The following is a 17449-nucleotide window of genomic DNA, read 5'->3' as shown; positions in this document are numbered from 1 at the left end:
TGGAATCAGAAAAGACCCCGAATAGCCAGGGGAATTTTAAAAAAGAAAACCATATCTGGGGGCATCACAATGCCAGATTTCAGGTTGTACTACAAAGCTGTGGTCATCAAGACAGTGTGGTACTGGCACAAAAACAGACGCATAGATCAGTGGAACAGAATAGAGAATCCAGAAGTGGACCCTGAACTTTATGGGCAACTAATATTCGATAAAGGAGGAAAGACTATCCATTGGAAGAAAGACAGTCTCTTCAATAAATGGTGCTGGGAAAATTGGACATCCACATGCAGAAGAATGAAACTAGACCACTCTCTTTCACCATACACAAAGATAAACTCAAAATGGATGAAAGATCTAAATGTGAGACAAGATTCCATCAAAATCCTAGAGAAGAACACAGGCAACACCCTTTTTGAACTCGGCCATAGTAACTTCTTGCAAGATACATCCACGAAGGCAAAAGAAACAAAAGCAAAAATGAACTATTGGGACTTCATCAAGATAAGAAGCTTTTGCACAGCAAAGGATACAGTCAACAAAACTCAAAGACAACCTACAGAATGGGAGAAGATATTTGCAAATGACATATCAGATAAAGGGCTAGTTTCCAAGATCTATAAAGAACTTATTAAACTCAACACCAAAGAAACAAACAATCCAATCATGAAATGGGCAAAAGACATGAACAGAAATCTCACAGAGGAAGACATAGACATGGCCAACATGCATATGAGAAAATGCTCTGCATCACTTGCCATCAGGGAAATACAAATCAAAACTACAATGAGATACCACCTCACACCCGTGAGAATGGGGAAAATTAACAAGGCAGGAAACAACAAATGTTGGAGAGGATGCGGAGAAAAGGGAACCCTCCTACACTGTTGGTGGGAATGTGAACTGGTGCAGCCACTCTGGAAAACTGTGTGGAGGTTCCTCAAACAGTTAAAAATAGACCTGCCCTACGACCCAGCAATTGCACTGTTGGGGATTTACCCCAAAGATACAAATGCAATGAAACGCCGGGACACCTGCACCCCGATGTTTCTAGCAGCAATGGCCACTATAGCCAAACTGTGGAAGGAGCCTCGGTGTCCAACGAAAGATGAATGGATAAAGAAGATGTGGTTTATGTATACAATGGAATATTACTCAGCTATTAGAAATGACAAATACCCACCATTTGCTTCAACGTGGATGGAACTGGAGGGTATTATGCTGAGTGAAGTAAGTCAGTCGGAGAAGGACAAACATTATATGTTCTCATTCATTTGGGGAATATAAATAATAGTGAAAGGGAATATAAGGGAAGGGAGAAGAAATGTATGGGAAATATCAGAAAGGGAGACAGAACGTAAAGACTGCTAACTCTGGGAAACGAACTAGGGGTGGTAGAAGGGGAGGAGGGCGGGGGGTGGGAGTGAATGGGTGACGGGCACTGGGTGTTATTCTGTATGTTAGTAAATTGAACACCAATAAAAAAAAAAAAAAAAAAAAAAAAAAAAAAAAAAAAAAAAAAAAAAAAACACTGACCTGAAAAGACACAATGTCACTACATTGATTGATGGGAAGAAAGGACATTGATCCAATACACCTATTGGCTTTGTGGAGTAACAGCTTGAAACTCTTGGAAGAGATAGGTGCAGCCAACTGTAGAGGGAGCAAAGCCTGCGGTAGGTAAGGGGCAGCTGTCCTATGTACCCATGGCAGAGGGTTCACAAAGTAAAATATCTCTGCTACCCTCGGGAACTATAGACTAGACATGGCACTGTGGTCAGAACACAACTGAGTTAGAGCCCAGGGGCACATACACAGGGCCCAGAGCCAAGAGTTGATGGTGAGCTATTGTAAGCCCAGAGCCCTGACCTCATCTTGTGTCTGATGTGATGAGAATCACCTCAAATCAGCATATCAGCACCATTCTGGCAGCCCAATCTCATGCAATGCCTCAATAGAAATACCACGTCAGCCAGCAGGGGCAGTCTGCTTATCAGGTCACCCTAGAACAACCTCATATATATGAGTCCTGATGTCCCTCAGGGCATTAAGTCAACACTATCCATGGGATAGGTCAGAGGGCATTTTGACAGGAGAAATGGGGATGAGGCCCACATGGATCCCAATCTGTGCTTAGGATACCTTGCTGAAATAGTAGTGTTGGCCCTGGCTGGTTCCAAGTACATAAGTGTTCTTAGGAATGCTTTGAGAAAGATATTCCAAAGCAAGGGGAGCAGAGTGGGGTGCCAAGGCATAGGGATTGGAGTAGGGACTCCACTTGCTTGCCCAGATCTGAGAGTGGTGCTAGAGGAAGAAAATTGTTTAGGATCACACAGCTGGTTGCTGGCAAACCTGTGGTGTCGGTGAGGTGTGACCAAGAAAGTTGCTACTAGTAATTATTAAGGAACTGAAGCTTATAAATGCTTCACTAAAAAAGTAGGACAGATGTAATCCCTATGAAATCCCCACTGTTACTTGTATTGGTATGCTTTCTTGAGACTCAGAAAATGAGGGCTAGCCCAATGGGAATGTAATCCGGCTATATCTATGAAGGTTTTCTAGAGCTAGGTAAGGAAGGAGTGGCCCATTGGGCATACTGGCCTAGAATGTCAGTCTACAGAGGGTGCTAAGACACTAAACCATCACCAAAGTGTAACATAATGGAGAAAGCTGCAGTTTCCAGAGTTCCTGCAGGGCCAACAGTCCATATGTGCTCCAGGGATGGAGGTGTAGAAGTGGTGAAGAGTTCAAGGGGCAAGCAAAACAAATACATACAAAATCCAGAAAACATCAAGGTTGTTGAAAATATAGAGCACCTGATATTCTCAAACACTGCTGATGGGAGTATGACTTGGCACAATCTTCTTTTCTCTGCCTCTTGAGAAGGTGCCTTCTTGAGAGTCAGAGAGAATAAGGACCAAGGGAACGTGAGTTACCTGGATATCTGTCTTCATAGTCTAACAAGAGAAACTTGCAGAAACATCCATTTCATTTATTTTCTGTGTTGCTCATCTGTATAGCACCAATTTCTCTCATGTTTTAGGCATTGTCATATTATAAAACAGTGATGGGAGACCCCTTCCTGTGGTGTTCCACACAGATCCATGCCCATTCTGTTATGCTAATCTGATTATGCTATAGCCCTAAGACCTTCTACATCTCTAGTCTAGGATTAGATGTAGTTTCCTGTGCCTGGTGTCCAAGGCCACATATGGCCTGTTCTGGCTCTTTTTCCAGCTACATTTACCATTGTTGCTAGGTGATGGACTTCATGTGGAAAGCAGGAGTATACTAGACACCTGGTGCTATAAAGATGAGCATGATAAAGTGTCAGTCTAGGTGGTGGACTAATAAGCAAACTGACAACTCAATGTGCAGGGTATCAGAGAAGAAGCAGGACTATTTAAGTGCTCAAGGGGAGGGTGAGCTAGTGGTAGAAATTTAAAACATTGACTATGAACAGAGAGAATGGAGAGACCTGATCTTGGAGTCTTACAGAGCCTGGGGCTTAGGGTTACTAGCTGAATGCCACTTTCTGAGTCTTGTTCTCTATTTTTTCAAATGAGGAAATGTATTCTTGTTCTATTCCCTTCACAGAACGATTTTGTAGGATTTAGATGACAAGCAATAAGCATTCTAGAAATGGAAAGCATTATTGAGGGTAGGGAGCTGGCAGGCTCTGCCTTTAGGAAATCTGACCTAAGAAGGTGGAAATCCAGTTCCATTTGTGCATAGAATCACATGACTCTAGTTAGGCTCTGCTACCTTGTTATGCAAAATCACCATAAAGATGGAGATAATACTAGTGGGTGCATAGTTTTAGCCCTTGACACCCAGAATGCAACAGATGATTTAAGGGGTAAACAGCGTGGCCTATCTGCAGAGGTTGGCTGGCATCCTGTTTTGTTTGTGGTTCCCCTGTAACCTCAGGATGAAGGGCCGCTGCAACAATCAGAGCCCAGTATTGATTGTGTTTGTATTTAAACACTTAGAGACTAAGGAATTGACTGCTGGATGTTTCCTGATGCTTTATGACAGGTGTGGCTCAGGGACCACTCCTTCAAGGCTGGGAGCATCATCTACTGCTGTAAAACAGCTCAGTCATTTCTCATCCCTGACATCCTCACTGCTCTACTGGCTCCTCTCTCCCTCCTCTCTTACACACTAGTGCTGCCAGGAATGGCTCTCAATACCGTGAGCCTTAGGCTGCCAGAGTCAGAGTTAAGAATAGCACCGACATTTATGGGATGTCTTTTAGAGTACTAGCATGGTTATCTCATTACCAACTTTTCAAAATAGATATTATTGGTCCCATCTTACAGATGAATATGCTGAAGCTGAGGGTAACCACGTGGGGGACCCAAGTCAGCCTCACTTCACTCCCTACAGAATGGGCTAGAAGGAGAGGGGGAAGGGGATAGAAAATAGAACTGCTCTTGGAGTGGAATAAATTAGAGGCTGGGAACAATGTTTCAGGGGTCCACAAGCCCGTACTTGAGATGACTCAAGATGCAATAAGTGGAAAGAAGGGGTAAGAAGAGAGTAGGTAGTTTTTTCCTAAGCTGCTTTAAAACAAAGGCCCTGGAGAACCGACATAAAAGAGTCTGCATACATCTACCTCATCTATATACATATCACCTGTAGGTTACTATGTGGAATTCTTTGATTTCCTTGGGGATGGCAGAGCTGGCTATGTCTCTAAAAAGGCCCTGGACATATTCAAGATACTTCAGAAAAAGAGCTGAGTAGCCTGGATCTCGGCAAGTCAGGAAGAGGGTCCAGAGTTCTGGGTCTCTGGTCCAGGGCCACTTATACCTGTCCCTTCAAGCCCTGTCACACACTTAGTCCTTCTTGGGCATTCTAGCAGTTGGATTCTACTCTCTCTTAGTCTGAAGATGATCAGATAGTCCCAGGCTCATGGGTTAAGGAGCCTTTGTGGGTAGGGGCTGGCAGGGCTCACCGACCGTGGGGAAGAAAAAGAGTGGGAGCATCCCCAAAGGGATTTGGACAGGCTTTCAACAATTTTGCTGTGTGGTAAGCATGAGCTTACACAGGATTCCACCTCATTTTGTTGGCTTAGATTAAGCCAAATTCACAAACACTGGATACGTGACCCTAGGCTATAATGGCCAAGATGAACAAGACATGCTCACCAGTAACCATCGGGCACTGCAGAACAGCATAAAAACTCAGAAAAAGATCCTAACAAAGGACTGAGGGAATCTGAGGGAGGAAATGGGTCAACATAACAATTGCTCCTTCAGTAATTCAGCAGACATTGGCCAAATCTTACCCTTCTCTAGTTGCTGAGGAAATCAATATAAAAGACACATCCTTGTCATCAGGGAATCACAGTGTATGCTTACAAAGACACAGACCACTATCAAGGAGTTAGAAAAATTTGAGAATAGATGCATGCCCAGGGGACTCTAATACCTAATTCATATGAGGAAGAGGAGGCTCCTTGGAGGGTGTGACCTTTGAACTAAGTCTTGATGGACCAAGAATGAGTAGACCCTAGTGCTTGACATGTCCTGTGAGCTACAAGCAATGAGACATGGTGTGTCTGTACAGTGGGTGTTTACGTGTTGGGGACAGAGGCTGGGTGGGGAAAGGAGATGCAACTGAGAAGCGATCAGAACGTAGCATAGATGTATCGCGTCCCCTAGTGCTTTGAAGACTCGGAGGAGCCAGTGAAGGAAAAGGTGGTGGATTCCACATGCATTCCAGCAGTGTTGCTCTGACTAGAATGGAGCCTGGGCTGGGGGAAGGCAGTAATGCAGGCAAGAAGCCATGAGGGCCTCATGAGTCATGGCTTGCACTGGCCTCAGATTTAGAAATATAGGACTGCAGGTGACTCGAGGAGGCACTCGTAGGGAGAGGCCTTGTGAGCTCCAGGCCGTGGCTTGATTCCATTGCAATGTGGTCGTATCAGTCATAGTTCTTAGCTATAAGCTTCAGAAGCCAACCTTTGCTGATTGAGGCAGAAGAGAATTTGATGAAAAGGACACCAGGTGCCTAGAGAATTAATACAGAGACAAATGACCGAGCTGGAGAATAACAGCCTGGAGCAACACTCACAGTCACACGGCAGAAGGAATCTGGAGAAGCTTCTACTCCTTGTGGCCATTGAACCCTCAGTGGCATTGCTACCACTCCCATGCTGCAAAATTGAACCTGCAGCAGAGGAAGAGAAAGAAGTCCACCATCCTTGCTTCCAGCTTCTGGGTCAAAGCCCAGCATGGGCACAGGGTTGGTGGGTCCTGGAGCTGGTCTATGCCCTGGCTGCAGAGACTGCTGCAATTTCTGTCGTTGCCAGCATCTACAATGGCAGGTTGACACTGAAGGCCATGAAGGCCCATAAAGTGGGGAGTTTTCAAAATACAACAGGAGTTCAGGTAATTGGACAACCAAATAAAATGATCAATATTCGCAGTTGTAGCCTTAGCTGAAAATTGAGAAGCTGTGGGCAGGGTCAGGGTGCTGATGGTAATAATGTTCTCTAGTGGGTTTTACTCTATGTGCTAAGTGGTGTAAATGCAGAATTTCATTTAATCCTCCTGACAGATCCCCTGGCAATTACTAATATTGTACCTATTTTACAAAAAAGGCAAATGTATTATAGATATGTCCTAGGTACGTTAGTAGGTGGCCAAGCTGAGATTCTAGCTTAGGCAGCCTGTCTTCAGAAACCATGGTCACAAAAAAAAAAAAAAAAAAAAAAAAAGAAACCATGGTCACACTTCCATGAGTGAGGCTGGGAGGTGAGGAACTGTAGGTATCTTTGTCTAAGTTACAGCCTTGTAACAAGCTATCTCTAAGCCTTACCATTCATGAGGACAAATTATACCACATTAATTGTTCATAGGAACTCTAGTTTTTTGCAAGCCCCATCTCAAGGTGATTCTGGGAGTCTCCAAGAACAGCTTATGGGGGCTTCTGAATCAGAGCAGGTTATTGGTGGCCACTGTGTTGTCATTATCCCCTGCCCAGCCCGGGCTTTCCATGGGGGCTGCTGGCCATGCTGAGAAATGCCAGCTCTCCTAACTAGGCTGCTGGTGGGCAGCCACTCTCCTGCAGCCCTTCTTGGCAGCACCAGGGGTCCTGCCCACTCTTCTCTCATCTCCAGACTGAGCCACCTGATGCTACATGGCCCTGGAATCTGCCACAACTGCCCAACAAGTCAGAGACCCTCTGAGACTGCCAGCCCTCACCCAGGCAAAGTCTTCAGGAGCAGGTCTCTGCAGCTTATTATAGACACTGAGGTTCTCAGCCCTTGGGGTGCCTGACTCCCCAGAGGGCAGAAGAGGATAGTTCCTTTTGACTGCAATCTGTGATGGGGCAAGTTTGGCAAGGCTACTCGGGCCCCCAGGAGCCTCAGATTTCAGGAGGAGGCAAGTTGAGTTGCTCCTACAAGCCACACACGTTCTGCCTCGGGGACCGGATAGATGTCTGCACAGTGAGGTCAGGACACCCTCAGTCCCAGGGGCACAAACCACACTGATGATCCCACCTTTCCTTTTTGGTATTTGGCTCAAACCATTCTTCTGCCCCAGCCTCACATTCATTAACCTACTTGGTCAACAGCAAATATTCATTGTGGACCAATTACCTATAAAATAAAAAAATCTATATAATAATAGTATCTGTCTGTCTTGGTTTGGGTCTCTGACAAAGTTGAGACTAGGACTTGGGTAGAGTTTGTACATTTGGAAAGTGACCCCAGGAAACAGAAGTGAGAGAGTAGGTGGATGAGCAGGGAAGGAGGGAAGCATGGATGCCTTAGCAGGGTCAATGCTCCTACAGTGGGAGCCCCATTGCACTGGGGCCTCCGAAAAGTGTGCAGGGTTCCCCAGGATTGTCCTTGTGAAGAAAGAGCAGGAACATTTATTCATAACTAACAGCTCTGCTTGATGGAAAGCTGCCTCGAGTTGGGGCCCAGCACCAGGTGTTACCCACCTTGCCTTTCAGAGGACTGAGCTGGCTTCTGCAGTTTCAGTGATTTTGTGAGTCATGAGGCAGGCCATAGGTACATACCTGGGGGCCCTGTCCTAGGAGGGAGCTCCCCATTGAAGCTGAATTAAAATCGAGGATTAGATGAGGTATCATGATGTGGGACCCAAAACATAAGCTACACTTTCCCATGAGGTTGTTATGATTGAGTTAATTTGTGAAATGCCTAGAATAAAACCTGGTCCTGTAAGGTTATCTATGTGTTTATTATTATTATTTGTGACAACTGCAATGTGCCTAGCGCTTCTCTGGGCCCTGTAGGTATGTCCTCATGGGACCTACCTCCAATCCACAAAACATGTTTATGTGTCAGAACTCTGATTACTGACACTGTTCAAGTCCTTTTGCCATGAGGTTCTTGGGCCCCATGTAAATGGGTTGTTTGGGGATAGGCAGGTGACATGGTCCTGCCTGCCTGTTAACCTAGTCTGTATCTCTGTTCCACTGTGGGCCCTGCTACTCAGGATCCAAACAGGTTTGAGAGCTAAGGTTTGAGTCCTAGATGTGAAACAATCAAACCCGAGTTGTCCACCTTCTGAATTATACCCTGCTGGGAAGAGAAGACTGCTGGAGACCAAAGTCACTTAACTTTTTAATAATTGATGGATAAGAGATTGCAGCATGTTCAAAAACACACCTTCTAGATATACCACTAAGTGGTTCAGAAAAAAGAAACCACTCTGCCATCCCCTGAGTCCTGACATTCCCTCACTAATCTGATGACCTAATCCTTTCATGTGGGGGAGGACCAGAGCCTCTGTGTCCAGAAAACGAATGCACCTTTTCACTGGAGCCTTTTGGAGGGAAGTCCAGCTCAGCCACTGTTTGTCTGTCCAGGCCAGTTGACTTGCCTGTGGTGCCTATGCCAGTGCCAAATAGGAATGTCTGGTCCTCTTGCCTTGTTCCCAGCCTAAGCCTTGACCATACCATTCCCATACTTGTCCCTAAGATATGACACTTCATTTTTCTCTTTGAGGACTGCCTTGGCCACCTTCTTGCTGGCTGGCTACTGAGGTTCCAGCAGTTTCTAGCATTCAACTGTATGATATATAACATAAATGATCATAAGACTCAAGCCCAGCCCAGGCACTGAGGGGCTGAGGCTTTCTCTAGCCCCACCTCGGCTCTCACAAATGGGTACTGGTGAGGTCTCACCTAGGATGAGAGCCAGGATTCACTTACTTTTTGAAATGTTAATGCATTGGTATGAAAACATTCCTCTATTGTTTAATTCTTTATCCACAATCTCAAGATCCAAAAAGCTCTGAAAGCCAGAAGTTAATTATAATCTAAGTAGCAGCAAAATCTGATCTGACTTATCTCATTTGCCAGAAATATCTGACCTGCACTAAGGGGAGGCTATTTATAGCCTTTATTGATCTCACTTGGTGTGAATATGTATACATGCTGCTGCAAAAATATTAATGCCATTGACTAGGAGAGGTCCCAAAGCCCTTTGGGGGTGTTGTAGAAGATGTGGGATGTGCACCAAATCCACCTTTCTGAAATACATTCTACATTCTGAAACCCCTTTGGTCCTCAAGGTTTAGGATGAGTGACTGAAGCCTCTGTCAGGATTGTCCCAGGTAAGGCTATGATCTGAGAAAGGTGATCATGCAGGGAACAGGGTTAGCTGCAGCCTGAGTTAAATATCACTCGGTTCTTTGGTATAATTATAGTGCCAGGACTTCTTAAGGACAGTCATACTGACATCTCCTCCATTAAAAAGATAAGAAAAAATGTGCTTTCTGTAATCTACACCTATTAGTGCAGCATCCCCTTCGATGGCTGAAACCCCCTCAGAACGACCAGAGCCTTTTGTAGATAATATATTGGAGTCTTTGACTTTCCTTGTCCTCTCTTTTCTTTGCTCCACCTCTGAAATGCCCCCCACCCCGTTTGTTTTTGTTTGTAAGAGAACAGCTCCCTTAACTTACATGAGAGTAAACTCCTTAGATAATCAAACAGAAATGAGAAGCCTGAATTACAAATGAGAGGTCACCTTGCTCTGCTTGCTTCTAGTTCTGCTTCTACTGAGAATGTAGATTCTGAGGCAAGAAGGAGAAGGAGCCAATGCATGTAAAGGGCTTACTAGGTATACTGGGCATTTCCACATGGAGTGGTCAGAGAGGATGTTTGGGACGCAAACTTGATGTCTCTCCTCCAGATCATTTAGTCCCGTCATGTCTGGGCTACAAGAGAAGACAGGGCTATAGTCTTAGCTTGTGTTCTTTCAAAATCAGACCCTAAGATGAGGATTCTGGGAAGGTAGGGCGGTGAAGTGAGCCAGGAGGTACCTAGAGTTTAAATATGTGAGGAAATCTGCGAAACAGTGTAGAACACACACCTCAGAGTTATCTGCACTCCTCTCACCCCTCCTGCCACTACTCCAGGTGTGAGGGAGCTGAGGCATTTATACACCATCTCTGAGAATCATGGGTTGAGGACTTCTGGGGGCTGAGATGATAATGCCCTGGCACTTCTGGCCTGCTTCCTGAAGACAAAGCAGCTTTCCCAGGTTCTGGATAAGGGCTTCAAGCCCAAGATACAAACACTTGGGTTTGAAGTTGTTTGTCACACAGTGTAATAATAAAGTCCAAGAAATACTGGCAGGGCACTGCCTGCCTCTGTTACGATTCCTTTTTTGTAAGATTTTTTTTTTTTTACTCATTCATGAGAGAGACAGGGAGGGAGAGAGAGAGAGAGAGAGAGAGAGAGAGAGAGAGAAAGAGAGAGAGAGGCGTAGACATAGGCAGAGGGAGAAGGCAGGCTCCATGCAGGGAGCCCCATGTGGGACTCGATCCTGGGACTTCAGATCATGCCCGGAGCCAAAGGCAAATGCTTAACCACTAAGCCACTCAGGCATCCCTGCTAAAATTCTTTTCACTAAAAATTTAAAGGAATTTTTGTATTACTTTATTAGATTTACAGAAGAGGGAAAAGTTATCCCCCCCATTTTGTTGGGAGAGCCTGCAGAGCCTGGAGGAGCAGTCACAATACTTGAAAAAGGGTCATTTGTGCCCTTTTTGATTGGTTAAGTGATTGGTTAAGTGTATGTAGTCCTCTCCTGGCTAATGAGATACAAGGGAAAGCCTGTGTGCAATGGAGGAGGCAGCGTGCCAGGAAGGTTTATGCTCTCCTAAGAAGGAAACTCAGAGAGAGATAGTACCTCTTCTTCCTGTGGACTTTGTCATGAGTGCCTGGTATTGATGTGTCATTTTGCTATCACCCATAGGACAGGCCAGCATCCAAGATGGTTGAGTAGTAGAATGGAAAATTCCTAGATCTCTAAGGAGTATCACCTGGCTGTTTATCTGTATCCACTTTTAGATTATATTGCTTCTTGATTTGCTTATTGTTGAAGCCAACTGTGCATTGGAATCTTCTGTTCCTTGCATCCAAAAGCATCCTAACTGATACAGTTAAGGTCATGTCCTTGAGACAAGAGCACCTGCTAAGATGGGAAATAAGGGAAGAGCACACAGTGTGCAGTGGGGGGCTTGACACTTAATAGGTTGGTGTGAAACACACTTTGTACTCCACCTGGAACATCCCCAAGAATCTGTATTAATTAACTCGCCATGAGCTTGTATCAGGCACATGCCACACGGGCAGTACAGGGACAGGTCTTTCTGGGAATAAAGGAGTCATATAAAGCACCGTCCTTGTCTTCAAGCATCATAAAATTTAGTTGGTAGAGACAAGACTAGAAATAAAACAAAATAAATGGTTTAGAGAAGGACATGATCAGTGCACACTAGAGTAGGTAAGAGCTTTGTAGAGATGGGGAAAGCTGAGCTGGATCTCAATCAGGGAGAAGGATGAAGGTAAGGACACTAACAGCAACATGCTCCAGATTACACTGCTGGAGAGTAGCAGGGCTGAGGTCCAAATCCAGGTGTGACTCTTTCCAATACCTGAGCCAGTAACTACTACAGTTGTGCCCCCAAGATGGACATGTAAGCCTGGAATGCTGATTTACTAATACAGAAATGGAACTGGCTAGATTATAATCCAAAGTTTGGGAAGCCAAGTTATATTCAGAAGGTCCCTGAGGGAGCTTGAAGCAGCTCAACACACAGGATACCCCTGACACCCAGATGGGGTCACATGTCTACAAGGGCTGGACCTTGTCTTCCTGGCTAGCTATGATAAGAGAACGACCAATTCTCAGGCCTCCTGTTTCAATGCCAGGCTTTTTATATAGTTCTTTTCCAGACACAGTCAAGCTCAACTGGCCAGGCCTCTACCTATTAACTATATTTCTATTCAATAGTAGACTAGTAGTAAATGCTTTTTCTTTAGGAAAACAAAATGAAACAAAACAAATCAAAAACACCTGATACATAGTATTTGCCAAGTTCCATGGTATAAATACACCCACCAAGATTGATTTCAGGCTACCAGTGGGTAGAACTGTGTACAATGGCACAACGAGCCGGTGTAGGCAGGCTCTGGCACTCTGCCGTGATAATGTCCAGATGCCCTAAGGGAATTCTGTGGTGTGCCCAGACTTCTCAGTAGCACATTTTACCAAATTAGTCACAGCCATTGTATGTGAAATTTCTCAGTTTCATTCTTGGGGAAAGGCCTCATTTCCAAGTTCTTGGAAAACATTTTTTTTAATTTAAATTTGATTTGCCAACATATAGTATAACACCCAGTGCTCATCCCATCACGTGCCTTCCTTAATGCCAGTCACCCAGTCACCCCATCCTCCACCCACCTCTTCTGCAGCCCTTTGTTTGTTTCCCAGAGTTATAAGTCTCTCATGGTTTTGTATTTCTCTCTAATTTTTCCCCATTCAATTTCCCCTCCTTCCCTTATGGTCCTTTTCACTATTTCTTATATTCCACATATGAGTGAAACCATATGATAATTGTCTTTCTCTGATTGACTACTTTCACGCAGCATAATGCCCTCCAGTTCCAACCTTGTTGATGTAAATGGTAGGTTGTCCTTTCCGATGGTTGAGTAATATCATGGAGAACATCTTATTTTTGCTCCCATACACTACCAACTAACACAGGTGTAAGGTATCCATTAAGTGACTGGAAACTTGATGGCTTTAAGAAATCCAAGATAGATTTCCTTTTTGTGTTGCCAAAAGTCAAATTTTATGGAAAAAAAATTGTAAAGAGTGGGGTATGGGGTCTGTGGTGGACTAACACCATGGGTAGCAATAGCAACATTAGTACAGAAGAAGCTTCTGGAACCCCACCCTCCACTCCACCCCACTTTGCTGTTCTGCTCAATATAAAATGACAGAAAAAAAAACCCACCTCTGTTGCTTAGTAACAGCTCAGGGTGCAGTGGGGGGAGACCAGTCAATACAATTCTGAATTAAGGCAACATCAACCCACAAAAAAATCCATCTTGAGGATTTATAGGAAAACCAAAGCATACTTATAGTCTCATTGTTGGTGGGGGAAGTCCCATTAGCTCTGGTATTGGATTATTTAAGGTGAAATATCTGGGATATGGATGTTTTTTTCTGGGAAGAGTAACTACTCTGAGGCCTTCAAAATCAATAGGCCACTTTGAAGGCTGACTCAAGCTGTTATTGGTAATGTTTTGGTTGTGTTTGCAAATCAATTCAGCAAAAAATAGGACCATTTAGTAGTTCCCACGGAGGCCTTATCTGTCAATCTTGTAAGGAAGCCTCTCCATGCTTTGAAAATGCCAGCATCTCCCAAGGCCTGTGGGGAGCCTGTAGGGAGCCAGAAAGCTGAAACCAGCATGAAGAATTGAGGGTAGATCTTCTAGAGTGGCAACTGTTCCAGTTCACTTGGGACTGAAGGTTTTCCTGGGATGCTGGACTTTTAGCACTAAAACCAGGATACTTCTGGGCAAACTGGGATGGTTGGTTACTCTAGATCCATGGTTCTCAATGGGGGGTAATTTTGCTTCCAAGGTGGAGGTGATTTTGTCCCCCCAAAAGAATATTTTTTAGTATAAATATGTCCCAAATATAATAAACTGATTCCTTGCTTATCTGAAATTCAAATTCAACTAGGCATCTTTTTAATTTTTTATTTTCTAAATCTGGCACCCCTACTCCCAGACGATACCTGGCAATGATTGGAGGCATTTTGGGTTGTCACAACCACAACCTGTGTGTCAGGGGAGCAGTGCCACGAGGCTTTAGTGGGTAGAGACCCAGGATATTTCTAAACTTTCTACAGGATGCACAACAGTCCCTCAGCAAAGAATTATCTGGCTCCAGATGTGAGTAGTGCAGAGGGCAGAGGTGGAAAAAGCTTACCCTAGATCTCATGTAAGCAAGCGGGACAGCCAACTAGCTCCATCTCCCTTGGGAGAACAGTAGAGGACTGATGTGGGTGTCTCTGCTTCACACACATACACACACACACACACACACACACACACACACACACACACAAGATATAACAGTCCTGACCCTTAATGCCATCAGTCACCTAGAGTCAAACAGCCAATGGGAGCTTAAGAAGTATCTGGCAAAAGGTTTTCCCCTTGCAAGGCTGCCCCTTCCACACTCAGGGAGAGCCAGGCAAGGTGTGCCAGGGAACAATAGTGCAGAGAAAAGCTGAATCATTGTGGTCTGCAGGGGGCCCTCATCTCCTCAGACTTTTGTGGTGACATTTCCTTGCACTCCTGAAGCTTGTTCTTGGCTTAGAAAACAGAGCTTCAGAATGTCTTCATTGTTTTGCACACACCAGCACTGACCGCGCCTGGAGTTCTCCTGAAGGAAACTGTAGCAGCAGGAATTTTGTGTAATGCTATAATAAGGGGGCTTTATCCTTTCAAAAATACATCCTTTCTCCTTGTTGCCAGCTCTCCCACAGCCCTCTGCAAAAATGCGACTCAGAAGTTACTGAGGCGTTTTTATGTTTTTCCTGTCTCTCTATAGTTCATATCAAGCAGCAGAGGACAACTACTCTGTAGTTTGCACCTAGGCATGCTAGCTTGATTGAATACATGAGTGAATCAGTGAATCAAGGTGTCAATTCTGTACCCATTTCCCTCTTATTTAAGAAATTAAATGTAAAAAAAATGACATCTGCTTAAAGGAATTGGTGAATTTGACTATTGTAGGTACCCATATGTATGGAATTCATGTGTAATGGGGAAAATGAAGGCGTTCTGGACATGGTGATGGCTCCACATCAGCATGGACATATTTAATGCCACAGAACTGTACACTTGTAGTGGTTAAAAGGGCACATTTTGTGTTACGTATATTTAACCATAGTAAAAAAACCAACAAAGGACTGGTGAAATGATATTCATCCAGGCATACAGTAAGTAATCAATAAATGTTTACTGATTGATTACTTACCTCAGGTTGATCTGGATCTGTTTGCATATTTCCCCCTACTACACTTGACAACCACCTTGTCATCCTGTGTTGTTGTTCTCAGAGGGGTGGGGGCATTGCTTGTGCCCTCTGCTTTCTATTCTTCACTCCAGCAATTACTTGAAGATAGGAATGTTTTCTGTTTGGAAATTACTCTTAATTTTCCACAGTCAGATCCTGTTGAGTCTTCATCTCTTCCAAATATGTATGTGATACTTGGGGACCTCTTGTCTTTCCCCAGAGTGTGTAGGGAAAGTATATGCCTTTCCAGTCGGAATTTGGGAGCGCTGATCAATCACAAGAACACTAAGTCTACATCAATTGACAGTCCAGTGTGGTAACACTGTTCCACACAGATGATCCTAAAAGGAACTCATTTGAAAAAAAATATTTATTTACTTGAGAGATAGAGATAGAGAGCACAAGTGGGGGAAGGAGCAGAGGAAGAGGAAGAGGGAGAGAGAAATCCTCTAGCAAATTCCCTGCTGAGCAGGGAGGCCAATGCAGAGCTCTATCTCACAATCCCGAGATCATGACCCAAGCCAAAGCCAAAAGTCTGATGCCTAACCAACTGAGCCACCCAGGTGCCCTGCTAAAAGAAAGTCTTATATTCCCAAAATATATGCTCTCCTTTCCATTGTAGCCTCCCAGGAAGTAGGCAGAACTGGGAATTCTCTTCCCTGTTTTACATGGGAGGAGATGGAGACCTGGGAACATAAAGTATCTGTCCCAAGATCGCATCCTGACTCAGGCAGAGCTGGTGCTCTCTCTCTGACCAGCGCTTACTCCCTTCTCTATTTCAGGCTTTTCAAGGGAAGAGGGATTTCTCAGAGATACTGAACTCAGTATTCCCTTTCCTACGTGATTCTGGATCTCTACAAAGTATTTGACCATCAAATAGAGAGGGAGGAAAGCTGTTGTCTGACCAGCCCCCACACCCAACACATACACATACTATGAATCCACACAAACATTTATATGCAAACACACACGAACACACATGCACATATACAAATGCACATGTATAGGGGCACCTGGGTGGCTCAGTGGTTGAGCATCTGCCTTGCATGCTCAGGTCATGATCCTGGGGTCCTGGGATCGAGTCCTGCATCAAGCTCCCCACAGAGAGCCTGTTTCTCCCTCTGCCACAGGGGCTGTTTCAGAGTCAATGCCATGCCAGCCAACTACACAGGATTTGAAGTAATTTCTGCTCAACTGCTGGCTGGCATCCCTCCCATCACTGCTCCATACATCATTTAAAAAGCAGTCTTTCTTTTCTTTTCTTTTCTTTTTTTTTAAAGCAGTCTTTCTAAACCTGAATTTAACCATGCTGCTCTCTCTCCACTACCTGCATTAGCACCTTCAAGGTGCAGTTCAGGCCTGAAGCCAGCATGAAGACCTGGCCAGGTGCCCACTGCCTGCCAGCAGGAAGAGGCAGTTCTGGCCCAATGCTCCCCTGCTCTCCAGCCATGCAGAGTGACCTGCCCCTCCCCTCGCTGAGACCTCTGCACCCTTGGATCATTCTCTTTGCAGCAGCCTCTCCCTCACCTTCCCCTTTAGGTTGAAACTGGTATTCTTGCCTCCAGGACTGTCCTGACTCCTCCTGTCTTTAGGATCATCTCATTCTACATTTTTATGGTCGAATTTCTTACTTCCATTTCTCCTCAATGGGCCCAATCACTGCAGGATGAGGACAGTATGCAAGTCCCTTCTGACTCCCTACTTCCTAGCCCAGGCCTGGCTCCAGTAGGCACCCTTGTAAGCTTACTGAATAAATGAAAGAATGAATGGATGGCTTGGAGCTCTGAAGGCCTCTCTCTACAGATCCGATGTTGAAAATGACTATGTTCTCAGTAGGCTACTGGCCAGGGCTGACCCCTGACCCCTGTAAAACTGCAACAGACTGGCTCTTCTACCCTCATGGAGAGGCAGCAAGCAGCAAGGTTGGGGCCTTGACCTCAGCTCCCGGGGCAGACTTGATTGGGTGGCAAGTCATCCCAAGGACCTGGCCTGTGATTGGTTTAGGAATGGTGGGCATCCCATTTTGGGCCAATGAGACTCAAGGAGGGAGTGGCTGGAGGTTTTAAGAAAGTGCTTAGA

Source organism: Canis lupus, chromosome 23 (genome assembly GCF_003254725.2).
Source record: "Canis lupus dingo isolate Sandy chromosome 23, ASM325472v2, whole genome shotgun sequence".
In the NCBI taxonomy this organism is placed as follows: Eukaryota; Metazoa; Chordata; class Mammalia; order Carnivora; family Canidae; genus Canis; species Canis lupus.
This window is presented reverse-complemented; position numbering follows the sequence as displayed.